Source organism: Schistocerca americana, chromosome 5 (genome assembly GCF_021461395.2).
Source record: "Schistocerca americana isolate TAMUIC-IGC-003095 chromosome 5, iqSchAmer2.1, whole genome shotgun sequence".
Lineage (NCBI taxonomy): Eukaryota > Metazoa > Arthropoda > Insecta > Orthoptera > Acrididae > Schistocerca > Schistocerca americana.
Genome location: NC_060123.1, coordinates 432,659,208 through 432,672,670, shown reverse-complemented (window position 1 = coordinate 432,672,670; position 13,463 = coordinate 432,659,208).

Genomic DNA, 13,463 nt, shown 5'->3' with positions numbered 1-13,463 from the left:
CATAGTTTGGAACCAGCAAAAGATGTTCGAGATAGACAAAAGGAAAGGAAATTGCAAGGGAAATAGCAACCATTAAAAAGAAAATATGTTGGGTTGAATGAAACCATTCATAAGTATCTAAAGAGCTAATGATAGAAGGTGAAATTAAGTTTTGATAGTGGGAATACAACAAAAGTGTGAAGAAAATAAAACTGACTTATCTGGGATAGTTATATATTTTATCAGTTAAGACAATGTAGTTACTAATAACAGAGAAAACTATTTAACCATTTGAAGATTTTGTGATGAACTGTTTGTACTGTTCTAGAGGTGAACAAGAAACACCAATAGTAAATCAACATAATGGCATTCCGGAAGTTATTAGATGTGTTGTCTAAAGCATTTCATGACATGTACAAAGGAAAGATGCTTGGAGCAGATCGTGCTTCATTAGAAATGTTTGACAATAATAATTCTTGAAAACTAAAACCATGCAGCAATTTGTTCTTCTCAGGAAGTGGACAGAGAAGATAAAACAAATTTAGATCTGTCAACTTCCTCTGTTTTACATACCAAATATTCATTAAAATCATTACTAACAGCACACAAAAATGGATTTTAATCAAGCTAAGGAACAAAATGGATATAGCATCAGCAAATTTTGAAAGAAATTATGGAATGGGACAAAGTATAAATTACCATTTTGCGTTAACACTTTCACTGCGGCTGACACTTATAAGCGTCACAAGAAGCCGCGAGCCAGTGCGGCTGATGCTTATAAGCGTCCGCGCTCACTGTCGGATTACTCAGTCTAGTTGCAGCATCTAAGCTAGCATCAAAGCGTGTAAACTTTTGTTTTGTGTGGGCAGTTATCGAACGTATATTGTTCATAATGGCGGCTAATGAACCGACACCTGGACTTTCCAATGTGAAAAGGAGCAGGAAAAGTGTTAAATTGACAGAGGAACAGTTCCTTAGTGTACTAGACCCCTATAGGTGTCAGGCAGCAAACAGACTTTAAAACGTGACCGCAATACAGACGAAGCTTATTTGAAGTAATGCATCTAAGGAGTCATCATTAAGTCAGTATAGAACATGATCCTACAGATCTTACAAGGTCTTGACGTCAGCCTGTAGCTCAGGTGTTCTTAGGAGCGTCGGCTCCAAGCAATACCTGCCGTTTCAGAGTGTTACCGGACGCATTCGCACGTTGCCGGGCCGCACTGGAGAGTTGTGCGCCTGCACCGATGCTTCAGCGAAAGTGTTAAAAGTCATGCTGAGTGACAAAGCTTTTAATTGTTTTTCAACAAAACTCTTCTATAGCCCTGGGGAAACAAGGCACTTATGCTATCTGGACTACATCATCAGTTAAACTTCAGCAGGATGGTGAGAATCTAGAATTAAAAGAGGGTCAGACAGATTTAAAGTCATAAAAACTACCCCCAGTAGTCCTGTAGGAAATATTCAGATTCTTAAAGTATGGAACAGAGGAATGTGTGCTGATGGGACTTTGCCTGAACCACCTTTGTTTCGAAGACAATGCATTGTTTGTTTCTAGTGTAGATAAATTTCAGCAGAAAGTGGAATAACAAAATAGAGGAAGTTCAAAAATCAGTCATAACAACATTAGAATAGTGTCTTATCAACATTTTAAAAAGAAAATTATACATGTTGGTCATGTCACATATCTTTATTTAGGGCAGATGAAGACTGCACTATTAGACTGATCAGGAAGAGGAATGAGATACCAGACAATGAACCGACTTTGGGGTCGGGTGGAGGAACAGCACAGAGGTGCTGCCAGCATATGTATCTAGGTATGAACATAGGATGGAACACTGTGTTGGCAGAAGGAGTGGGGCTAGGGCTACTGGGCTCAGACAGCTGATGGGCTGGTCGATGGGAGGGAGAGGGGGAGGAGATAAAAGAATGGTGCTGGTTCCCCATCAGTCAGTTCATCATCACACCAGATGATGGCAACGTGGTCATTTGATGAAAATTGTGCCTGTTGGATAATGACATCCAGCAGTTCATCCAGGAACTATTTTGACATGAAATACCCAGGGAGAAGCTGAAGACTGAAAATTTACAGTTAGAATAGTGTTGCTTTTGCCTAACAGCACTGAAGCATGAATGTGGTGGTGGTGGTTATCTAAAAGAATGTTATTAGAATACATTCATGAATAGTACGCATCCTTATGATGGCAGAGTGTAATGCATAGGGAAGGCAAGGGGAAGCTTTTATACAGCACGGAATGTTAAATGACATGATATATGCTCTTGAGGCAGAGTAGGCCACCACATCTAGACATAACAGTACCACTATTTATGGGACTTTCTAACCTACTCTAAGTACACCAGCCCAACCATGAACCAATGAACCATACACCTTTCCATTGGTGGGGAGGCTTGAGTGCCTCAACGATACAGATAGCCGTGCCTTAGGTGCAACCACAATGGAGGGGTGTCTGTTGAGAGGCCAGACAAATGTGTGCTTCCTGAAGAGGTGCAGCAGCCTTTTCAGTAGTTGCTAGAAACGTAGGTTTGCCTTTCCTTAATCTATCTTCTAAGATAAGTCGTAGAGTCAGTATTGCCTCATGTGGTCAAACATTAGGTGCAACCACAATGGAGGGCATGCAGCTTTACTGTATGCTTAAATGATGATGGCGTCCTCTTGGCTAAAATATTCCAGAGATAAAATAATCCCCCCCCCCCCCCCCTTCGGATCTCCAGGCAGGGACTACTCAGGGCGTTTTCGTTATCAGGAGGAAAGGAAACTGGCATTCTATGGATTGGAGTGTGGAATGTGTGATCCTTTAATCGAGCAGGTAGGTTAGAAAATTTAAAAAGGGGAATGGCTAGGTTAAAGTTAGATATAGTGGGGTATCAGTGAAGTTCAGTGGCAGGAGGAACAAGACATCTGGTCAGGTAAATACAGGGCTATAAATACCAAATCAAATAGGGGTAATGCAGAAGTAGGTTTAACAATGAATAAAAAAATAGGAGTGCGGGTAAGCTACTATGAACAGTGTAGCGAATGCATTATTGTAGTCAAGGTAGACACAAAGCCCATGCCTACCACAGTAGTACAAGTTTATGTGCCAAATAGCTCTCAGATGACGAAGAGATCGAAGAAATGTATGATGATGAGATAGAAGAAGTTATTCAGATAGTGAAGGAAGGAAGACAAAAATTTAATAGTCATGGGGGACTGGAATTCGATAGTAGGAAAAGTAGTAGGTGATAATGGAATGGGGGAAGGGATGAAAGAGGAAGTCACCTGGTAGAATTCTGCACAGAGCATAACTGAATCATAGCTAACGCTTAATTCAAAAATAATGAAAGAAGGTTGTATACATGGAAGAGGCCTGGAGATACTGGAAGGTTTCAGATAGATTATATAATGGTAAGACAGAGATTTAAGAACCAAGTTTTATATTGTAAGACATTTCCAGGGGCGGATGTGGACTCTTGAACAGTTTATTGGTTATGAACTGTAGACAAAAACTGAAGAAACTGCAAAAAGGTCAGAATTTAAGGAGATGGGACCTGGATAAACTGAAAGAACCAGAGGCTGTAGAGAGTTTCAGAGAGAGCATTAGGGAACGATTAACGAGGACAGGGGAAAGAAATACAGTAGAAGAATAATGGGTAGCTTTGAGAGATGAAATAGTGAAGGCAGCCTCTGCTGCCTTCACTATTTCATCTCATATAGCAGGTAAAAAGACGAGGCCTAGTGGAAATCCTTGGGTAACAGGAGAAATATTGAATTTAATTGATGAAAGGAGAAAATATAAAAATGAAGTAGGCAAAAAGGATTACGAACGTCTCAAAAATGAGATTGACAGGAAGTGCAAAATGGCCAAGCAGGGATGGCTAGAGGACAAATGTAAGGATTAAGAGGCATACATCACTAGGGGTAAGATAGATACTGCATACATGAAAATTAAAAGAGACCTTTGGAGAAAAGAGAATCACTTGTATCAGTATCAAGAGCTCAGATGGAAAACCAGTTCTAAGCAATGAAGGGAAAGCAGAAAGGTGGAGGGAGTACATATAGGGTCTATACAAGGGCGATGTACTGACAGAGCTCAAAGACCTGAGCCGAAACAATCCCCCGGGAATAGACAACATTCCTTTAGAACTACTGATAGCCTTGGGAGAGCCAGCCCTGACTAAACTCTACCATCTGGTCAGCAAGATGTGTGAGTCAGGCAAAAAACCCTCAGACTTCGAGAAGACTATAATAATTCCAATCCCAAAGAAAGCAGATGTTGACAGGTGTGAAAATTATCGAACTATCAATTTAATAAGTCACAGTTGCAAAATACTTTCTTCTTCTTGACACGTGAATGGAAAACTGGTAGAAGCCGACCTCAGGGAAGATCAGTTTGGATTCTGTAGAAATGTTTGACCACGTGAGGCAATACTGACTCTACGACTTATCTTAGAAGATAGATTAAGGAAAGGCAAATCTACGTTTCTAGCATTTGTAGATTTAGAGAAAGCTTTTACAATGTTGACTGGAATATTCTCTTGTAAATTCTGAATGTGGCAGGGGTCAAATACATGGAACGAAATTTGTTCAAAAACCAGATGGCAGGTACATGACTCAAGGGGCATGAAAGGGAAACAGTGGTTGGGAAGGGAGTGAGATAGGGTTGTAGCCTGTCTCTGACATTATTCAATCTGTAATTAGAGCAAGCAGTAAAGGAAACAAAATAAAAATTTGGAGTAGGAATTAAAATCCATGGAGAAGAAATTAAAACTTTGAGGTTTGCCAATGACATTGTAATTCTGGCAGTGATATCAAACGACCTGCAAGAGCAGTTGAACAGAATGGACAGTGTCTTGAAAGGAGGATGTAAGATGAACATCAACAAAAGCAAAATGAGAATAATGAAATGTAGTCATATTAAATCAAATGATGCTGAGGGAATTAGATTAGGAAATGAGACACTTTCCCAAAGTAGTAGATGAGTTTTGCTATTTGGGGAGCAAATTAACTATGATCATCGAAGTGAAGAGGATATAAAATATAGACTGGCAATGGCAAGGAAAGCACTTCTGAAGAAGAGAAATTTGTTAACATCAACTGTAGATTTAAGTGTTAGGAAGTCTTTTCTGAAAGTATTTGTATGGAGTGTAGCCATGTATGGAAGTGAAACATGGGCGATAAATAGGTAGAGAATAGAGGCTTTCAAAATGTGGTGCTACAGAAGAATGCTGAAGACTAGATGGATAGATCACATAACTAATGAGGAGATACTACATAGAATTAGGGAGAAGGGGAATTTGTGGCTGGTACAACTTGACTAGAAGAAGGATCAGTAGGTAGCACATGTTCTGAGGCATCAGGGGATCACCAACTTACTACTGGAGGCCAATGTGAAGGGTAAAAATCGTAGAGGGAGGCCAAGAAATGAATACATCAAGCAGATTCAGAAGGATGTAGGTTGCAGTACGTATGGAGAAGCTTTCACAGGATAGGGTAGCATGGAGAGCTGCATCAAACCAGTGTCTGGGCTGAAGACAACAACAACAAGTACACCATTTCTGAAATCTATCTCATAATCAAATTTTAGCCCATTGCATAAGAATATTTTAGAGAAAGCAACTGATTTCTAAAGCCTGACAAAACCCAGGCACTTAATAACCATGGCAGTCTGACATGTTCTATATTTTTTTAAAATGTTTCCAATGTATTAGTTTAAAAAAAATTTAATACATACACTATGTGATCAAATGTATCTGACACCTCCAAATACATGTTTTTCATATTAGGTGCATTGTGCTGCGAGGTGCTCCAGGTCAGCGACCTCATTAGTCGTTAGACATCATGAGAGAGCAGAATGGGGCACTCCGCGGAACTCGCGGACTTTGAATGCAGTCAGGTGATTGGGTGTCACTTGTGTCATATGTCTGTATGCGAGATTTCCACACTCCTAAATATTCCTAGGTCCACTGTTACCGATGTGATAGTGAAGTGGAAATGTGAAGGGACACGTACAGCATAAAAGCGTACTGGCTGACCTCGTCTGTTGACTGACAAAGACTGCCGACACTTTAAGTGGGTCATAATGTGTAATAGGCAGACATCTATCCAGACCATCACACAGGAATTCCAAACTGCATCAGGATCCATTGCAAGTACTATGACATTTAGGCGGGAGGTGAGACAACTTGGATTTGATGGTCCAGAGGCTGCTCATAAGCCACACATCATGCGGGTAAATGCCAAACAACACATCACTTGGTGTATGGAGCGTAAACATTGGACGATTGAACAGTGGAAAATCGTGTGGAGTGTCGAATCACGGTACACAGTATGGTGATCCGATGGCAGGGTGTGGATATGGCGAATGCTTGGTGAACGTCATCTGCCAGTGTGTGTAGTGCCAACAGTAAAATTCAAAGTTGATGGTGTTATGGTGTGGTCATGTTTTTCATGAAGGGGTCTTGCACCCCTTGTTGTTTTGCATGGCACTATCACAAAACAGGCGTACATTAATGTTTTAAGCACGTTCTTGCTTCCCACTGTTGAAGAGCAATTTGGGGATTGCAATTGCATCTTTCAACACGATTGAGCACCTGTTCATAATCCACTTCCTGTTGCAGAGGGGTTACACGACAATAACACCCCTGTAATGGACTGGCCTGCACAGAGTCCTGACCTGAATCCTATAGATTACCTGTGGGATGTTTTGGAATGCCGACTTCGTGCCAGGTCTCACCAACCGACATCAGTACCTCTCGTGAAGAATGGGCTGCCATTCCCCAAGAAACTTTTTAGTACCTGACTGAATGTGTGCCTGTGGGAGTGGAAGCTGTCATCAAGTCTAAGGGTGGGCCAACATTGTATTGAATTCCAGTATTACAGATGGAGGGCGCCACGAACTTGTAAGTCACTTCCAGCCAGGTGTCCAGATACTTTTGATCACATAGTGTAACTTTGGAGTGATCATCAACAAGTTATCTATCAGTCAGAATGAATCTTTAAGCATTGTATCTGTGTGCAATATCTAACATGGAGTTATCGAGATTGCTGCGGGACATAAATACGGGGACATGGCAATAGCTGCAATTATGTTGTTACCATCCTCCTCACCCTCCTCCTTGTCTCTTCATTCCTGGTTTCTTCATTCTCTACACAACCTTCCTTCCTCCTTTTATCTGTTTTCTGTAACATACTTCTTGTTTTGGTATCCTTTAACAATATTTGTGATTTTACATTGTGAAGGAGTAATGTTTTCAGAACCCCCCAGTATGACCTCTAGATCCTGGTCAGCTTAGTCTTCCTTTGATTATAATCGTTGCTCGTATTTTATTTTTTTAATGATAGTATTAATGTTGTAGTCATGTGTGATTTACAGTATTTAGTTATGAATCTGTCTTATAAAAAGCTTCCATTAACTGACCTCAAAAGATCAGTACACAACTAAAATGAAATTGAGCAATGTATCAACTCAGTCACATCTAGTTAACATCCTTGCTTCATTCTTTTATGTACTGAATATACTATGTCCGATTTTACAACTCATCAAAATTCGACTTCATTTTTAGTAGTTAATGCTACTTCATGATCAATGTAATTAGTAATAAATATTTTCAACATTTTGCATCCCTGTCAGCAACTGTATAAATATTGATTTTAATTTTTAAAACCAACAGCCTCAGTTGCAAAGCTTACCTAGATTTGTGAATGGTGGGCTCCATGTAGTTCCCAAGTTGTGCAGTGATTGTAAGCCATAAAATTACCAAATATGCACAACCAGTTGCAAAATAAATAAAACATGATTTTGCAACTGGTTGCTGCATATTTGGTAATTTTACCTAGGTTTCAGTCGGGATAACCCAACCTTCTTCAGAATAAAAGTAACTACTGTTTGTCCATAGTAGACATTGTCAAGCTAAAACTACAAACCCATAAATTATCGTGACTGTAAAAACTTATCTGAAACTGCCTCGGCCCCACTTCGTGACTGTGATGCGGCAGCCACGAGTGCTGTACTGGAACTGACCGTAGCATCATGAGGCCCGCCTAGGCAGACACAGTACAGTGCGCCTCCTCATAAACTGTGTGATGGGTACTTGTTGGCGAACCTAACTCCTGACCTTGAATTTACTAGTAAATTTACGATCATGAAACTGAGGCATTGGACTAACGCCCTATTTTGTAGACTTTAGTGTCTGAAACACCTTCAGGGCAGGTGGCATGGCACACAGTCACCATTCTTGTAAAACAGCTTTACCAGCAGTGCACGATCTTTCATGGAGACAGTCATGTTGGGCATCTCGTTGTAAACTGAGGAACAGCTGTGTGTCATGTGTCTGTTGGTGTGCATATTCAGACATTCAGTACACAACTAAAATGAAATTGAGCAATGTATTGGTTAAATTATCATCAGTTTTTTTCTTTTTTCTCATGATGTTTCCCCCTGTGTCAGTAATATGCTGCTCAAATTTGACATCATTCTCAGAAGTGGTTCTCTTTCTATAGTGCTTTGAAACTAGAACTTTAATTATGGACACCTTGTGTGTGGTTTTAGGTCAGAAATTGGACTCTTAGGTACTGGATTACAAGGTAAAAAAAGTGAGGTATGTAGTCAGCACTTGAGAAAGTAGCAAGTCTAAGAAAGTTTATGTCGACATGTCGGGTTTATACAGGATGTGGATTTAGAGCTGTTTGGATATTACAAATAAAAATAAACTTCCAAAGCACTCTACTCCTGTTTAACAGACAGCATATGATTAGGTTGTGACTGTAAAGGTACGTTTACACTGGGATACATGTATCGCGACATGTATGAGCGACATGTCAATTTGACATGTCGCGATACATCACCTCATACAAAAATTCACGGAACTTGTATGCGGACCCTCGAGCTCATACATGTCGCGTATACATTTTGTATATCGCTTTTTGGCCATATACGCGACATGTATGAGCGACATTTGAAGAACTCGCGCATGCGCAGTACTATCATTTCCTGTCGCCTTGTCGACTGCCGCTTATTTCGACGATTAACGTATGCGTAGTACCAGGCTCTTTGGCGGCTGTTTGAGTTTTGAAGGTGCCGACTGTCGTTTCGACGTTAATGTATCTGCATAGAATATCAAAAAGTGCCATATGCAACATTATTCTTCGTGTTTGAGAGGCCATTGTGCAAGTTTTATCCCAATAAGTGAAGGTAAAAGTTTTATATATATCAGAGTATGTAATACATTATATAATTTTTTCATGCATCTGGCACGTATATCAATGTTTTGCTGTTATTCCGGCGGCCTCGCGTGATAATGTTGACAACGGATGCCGACAATCGTGTGTGAGACGTTGGCATTAGCTATCGCGCGACAATGCAAATGTTTTGTCATGAAATCTTCGTTTTACGAGGAATCCCCAGTGGCTAAAAAACGGATTGTTACTGCCAACTGATCCTCTGGTGGAATCGCTTCCCAAAAGTTTGTGTTGGTTTTGGACACAAGAGGAGCCAAAAGTGATAACAAACCGCGGAAATCCTCCATACTCATCCTAACATAATTTCTAAAATATGCGCCATCCTCTAGCGTTAATTCGCGAGAAACTCTCTGTGCCACCATCTACGCTTCCTCCGCCTTTTCTTCCTATCATCTTCCAAAAGAGCAAGTGTATCAGCACATAAAAATGTGAAAACTTCCAAATCGTCGTCGGAGGCTATCGCACAGTGATACATATTAACCAGTGTAAACGCACGCTCATACATGTATAAGGTTGATACTTGTCAACTCATACAAGTCGCGATACATGTCGCAAAGTCGCATATACATGTATCTCATACATGTGCCGATACAAATCGCAGTGTAAACGCACCTTAAGGAAGGACATTTATTCTTAATAATTTCATTACCGTGCTAGGATTAATCAGTTTTAGTGGGTGTGTACGGTTCTGTATAATGTGAGGATAGGGGCAGCAAATTGGAAAAATGACATTAGCTATTGGAAAATGAAGCAAATAACATAGATACATAAACAAACACATACATACACACAAAATTCAAGCTTTCGCAACCAATGGTTGCTTTGTCAGGAAAGAGGGAAGGAGAGGGAAAGATGAAAGGATGTGGGTTTTAAGGGAGAGGGTAAGGAGTCATTCCAGTCCCGGGAGCGGAAAGACTTACCTTAGGGGGAAAAAAGGACGGGTATACACTCGCGCGCGCGCACACACACACGAGATGTCAGTCGAGGCCGGAAGTACAGAGGCAAAGATGTTGTTGAAAGACAGGTGAGGTATGAGCGGCGGCAACTTGAAATTAGCGGAGGTTGAGGCCTGCCGGATAACGAGAAGAGAGGATATACTGAAGGGCAAGTTCCCATCTCCGGAGTTCTGACAGGTTGGTGTTAGTGGGAAGTATCCAGATAACCCGGACAGTGTGACACTGTGCCAAGATGTGCTGGCCATGCACCAAGGCATGCTTAGCCACAGGGTGATCCTCATTACCAACAAACACTGTCTGCCTGTGTCCATTCATGCGAATGGACAGTTTGTTGCTGGTCATTCCCACATAGAAAGCTTCACAGTGTAGGCAGGTCAGTTGGTAAATCAGGTGGGTGCTTTCACACGTGGCTCTGCCTTTGATCGTGTACGCCTTCCGGGTTACAGGACTGGAGTAGGTGGTGGTGGGAGGGTGCATTGGACAGGTTTTACACCGGGGGCGGTTACAAGGGTAGGAGCCAGAGGGTAGGGAAGGTGGTTTGGGGATTTCATAGGGATGAACTAAGAGGTTACGAAGGTTAGATGGACGGTGGAAAGACACTGTTGGTGGAGTGGGGAGGATTTCATGAAGGCTGGATCTCATTTCAGGGCAGGATTTGAGGAAGTCGTATCCCTGCTGGAGAGCCACATTCAGAGTCTGATCCAGTCTCGGAAAGTATCCTGTCACTAGTGGGGCACTTTTGTGGTTCTTCTGTGGGAGGTTCTGGGTTTGAGGGGATGAGGAAGTGGCTCTGGTTATTTGCTTCTGTACCGGGTCGGGAGGGTAGTTGCGGGATGTGAAAGCTGTTTTCAGATTGTTAGTGTAATGGTCAGGGATTCTGGACTGGAGCAGATTCATTTGCCACGAAGACCTAGGCTGTAGGGAAGGGACCATTTGATGTGGAATGGGTGGCAGCTGTCATAATGGAGGTACTGTTGCTTGTTGGTGGGTTTGATGTGGACGGACGTGTGAAGCTGGCCATTGGACAGATGGAGGTCAACGTCAAGGAAAGTGGCATGGGATTTGGAGTAGGACCAGGTGAATCTGATGGAACCAAAGGAGTTTAGGTTGGAGAGGAAATTCTGGAGTTCTTCCTCACTGTGAGTGCAGATCATGAAGATGTCATCAATAAATCTGTACCAAACTTTGGGTTGGCAGGCTTGGGTAACCAAGAAGGCTTCCTCTAAGCGACCCATGAATAGGTTGGCGTATAAGGGGGCCATCCTGGTACCCATGGCTGTTCCCTTTAATTGTTGGTATGTCTGGCCTTCAAAAGTGAAGAAGTTGTGGGTCAGGATGAAGCTGGCTAAGGTAATGAGCAAAGAGGTTTTAGGTAGGGTGGCAGGTGATCGGCGTAAAAGGAAGTGCTCCATCGCAGCTAGGCCCTGGACGTGCGGAATATTTGTGTATAAGGAAGTGGCATCAATGGTTATAAGGATGGTTTCCAGGGGTAATAGATTGGGTAAGGATTCCAGGCATTCGAGAAAGTGGTTGGTGTCTTTGATGAAGGATGGGAGACTGCATGTAATGGGTTGAAGGTGTTGATCTACGTAGGCAGAGATACGTTCTGTGGGGGCTTGGTAACCAGCTACAATGGAGTGGCCGGGATGATTAGGTTTGTGAATTTTAGGAAGAAGGTAGAAGGTAGGGGAGCGGGGTGTCGGTGGGGTCAGGAGGTTGATGGAGTCAGGTGAAAGGTTTTGCAGGGGGCCTAAGGTTCTGAGGATTCCTTGAAGCTCCGCCTGGACATCAGGAATGGGATTACCTTGCCAAACTTTGTATGTGGTGTTGTCTGAAAGCTGACGCAGTCCCTCAGCCACATACTCCCGACGATCAAGTACCACGGTCGTGGAACCCTTGTCCGCCGGAAGAATGACGATGGATCGGTCAGCCTTCAGATCACAGCATGGGCTTCAGCAGTGGTGATGTTGGGAGTAGGATTAAGGTTTTTTAAGAAGGATTGAGAGGCAAGGCTGGAAGTCAGAAATTCCTGGAAGGTTTGGAGAGGGTGATTTTGAGGAAGAGGAGGTGGGTCACTCTGTGACGGAGGACGGAAATGTTCCAGGCATGGTTCAATTTGGATAGTGTCTTGGGGAGTTGGATCATTAGGAGTAGGATTAGGATCATTTTTATTCGTGGCAAAGTGATATTTCCAGCAGAGAGTAAGAGTGTAGGACAGTAAATCTTTGACACGAGGGCTGTTTGGTTGAATCTGGGAGTGGGGCTGAAGGTGAGGCCTTTGGATAGGACAGAGGTTTCGGATTGGGAGAGAGGTTTGGAGGAAAAGTTAACTACTGAATTAGGGTGTTGTGGTTCGAGATTGTGTTGATTGGAATTTTGAGGTTTTGGAGGGAGTGGAGCTGGAAGTGGGAGATTGAGTAGATGGGAGAGACTGGGTTTGTGTGCAATGAGAGGAGGTTGAGGTTTGCTGGAAAGGTTGTGAAGGGTGAGTGAGTTGCCTTTCCGGAGGTGGGAAACTAGGAGATTGGATAGTTTTTTGAGGTGGAGGGTGGCATGCTGTTCTAATTTGCGGTTGGCCTGCAGGAGGATGCTGTGAACAGCCAGTGTGGATGCGGGAGAGGAAAGGGCCCTCCAGACCTGGTACAGAAGCAAATAACCAGAGCCACTTCCTCATCCCCTCAAACCCAGAACCTCCCACAGAAGAACCACAAAAGTGCCCCACTTGTGACCGGATACTTTCCGGGACTGGATCAGACTCTGAATGTGGCTCTCCAGCAGGGATACGACTTCCTCAAATCCTGCCCTGAAATGAGATCCAGCCTTCATGAAATCCTCCCCAATCCACCAACAGTGTCTTTCCGCCGTCCACCTAGCCTTTGTAACCTCTTAGTTCATCCCTATGAAATCCTCAAACCACCTTCCTTACCCTCTGGCTCCTACCCTTGTAACCGCCCCCGGTGTAAAACCTGTCCTATGCACCCTCCCACCACCACCTACTCCAGTCCTGTAACCTGGAAGGTGTACACGATCAAAGGCAGAGCCACATGTGAAAGCACCCACGTGATTTACCAACTGACCTGCCTACACTGTGAAGCTTTCTATGTGGGAATGACCAGCAACAAACTGTCCATTCGCATGAATGGACACAGGCAGACAGTGTTTGTTGGTAATGAGGATCACCCTGTGGCTAAACATGCCTTGGTGCACGGCCAGCACATCTTGGCACAGCGTTACACTGTCCGGGTTATCTGGATACTTCCCACTAACACCAACCTGTCAGAACTCCGGAG